The following is a 1,864-nucleotide window of genomic DNA, read 5'->3' on the forward strand; positions in this document are numbered from 1 at the left end:
CTGAGGCATAAACACAGTATGATCTGTCACATATCAGTCTGCACACGGTGTCGAGAAGCATAGAGGAAGAACAAATATCATCCCCGCGATAGAATTACATAGTTGTTAAAAATATGTAATTATATACATTTGAAGGAGGGATATGCATAGGAGTTTTAGATGGCTACATGCTGAAAATATTAAAGACTGGAAGGGAATAAATAAAGTAGGAGGATTGAAAAATGGATTTTAATTTGATTATGCGTATTGGGCTTTCTGAAACCTAATGGACTGTGGACTTCTATACATGAAATCGTATTACCAAATACGGTAAAAAAAAAAAAAGATGCACTGCATGAAAATATAGCATTTTTCAAGCGATTCCCTTCTGCCAATAGCTTACAGCAATTTTAAAGCCCATTTTCAGCATTTTCACTTTTTGGGGTGACACTGTAATTCCGAGTGACATTTTTTTTTATATCGTATACCTTCTTTTCACATTTTAAAAGTAAATTCAGAGATTCTACACGGAAGAACGAAACAAAACAAAGACTCACAGATACAGAGAACAAGCTGAGGGGTTGGGGGTTGGGTGAAAAAGGTGACAGGGATTCAGAAGCAGCACTTGTCAGATGTAAAACAGGCACGGGGACGTGCAGGACGGCACAGGGAACACAGTCAATGACACTCTAACAGCTGTGAGGGGCCAGGTGGGTATGAGACTCCTCAGGGGATCATGCTGTAGATGATGTGAACGTCCGGCCACTGTGAGGCACACCTGGAACTGGTAGAATGTCGAACATCAGCTGTAATTGGAAAAAAAAAAACAAAAAGCTAAGTGAACCTTGTAATGCACAGATTCATTAACAAAGGTTTCAGAGAAACCATTATTTGATGTGGCAAGCCCCCGAGAATTACTGCAGGAGCAGCCTCGGTCTGTGGCTCATGGGACGATTCCGGAAGATGACGTCATCGCTTGATGACCTCTCCCACAGAGGCTTCTAATATTTAAGGTTCTCCACTCGCAGCCAATGTTAACCAGGCTGCAAAACGCAAACGTTCTCTGTTAAGGATACAAGCAAAAAACACCACAAATATGATTATTCCTGTCTCAACTTCAGATATACTGATGGCCGCTTAACGTTTAAGGCGCTAATGAAACCCCTCCTTACACACGCACGTCTGGTTAACATTCGTCTGTCCCACTACACGGCATTCGGACATAGCTCTTCACGGAGAAACACCAAGAAATATGGAGGTGCAAAGAGAGGGTGGGGGTGAGGAGAGACCTCCTCTCTCACCCCAGGCAGTTAAAGGGGGGGACACAGGACAAGCCCTCAAGAGACGCCTCCGTCTGACCTGAGCACATGGAGGAAAGTGGGGTGGGTTTTTTTTTTTTTTTTTATCCATAGTCTGATAACCTCGAGAACTCTGTGTGCTGGCCATGAGTATATACAGGGGCAGTGAATGACCAGTCGCAATGTCACTATACATAGGAGACCCCACAAGCCCACGTATCCGGGGGGTTGTGCCCAGCTCTCCCTCTGCCTCCCTCTCCTGTGGGAAAATATACCAACTTTGCTCGGAGTTCATAGTATCTGAGCCTGTTCTCCCCAAAGTTCCATGTCCTTCCAAAGGCGGCCACCCCACCCCCGCCCCGAACCTGCATATCCGGGCTTTCACCTGGAGGCAACAGACGCCCGTGGCCACCGCAGACAAACACCCCAGAGCGAAATGGCGCAAGTCAAAGCCATCGCTCAGCGTCTGGTGATCTCAGTTGTGACTTGAGCCTGGCCGTCTACTCTAATAGTGCTCAGCTCTGGATTTGGGTTGTGTGGGCTGTGTGCTCGCTCTGAGGCCTGTCCTGCCTGGAGCAAGATGACCT

This window comes from Pteropus vampyrus, unplaced genomic scaffold, assembly GCF_000151845.1.
Source record: "Pteropus vampyrus isolate Shadow unplaced genomic scaffold, Pvam_2.0 Scaffold40, whole genome shotgun sequence".
Lineage (NCBI taxonomy): Eukaryota > Metazoa > Chordata > Mammalia > Chiroptera > Pteropodidae > Pteropus > Pteropus vampyrus.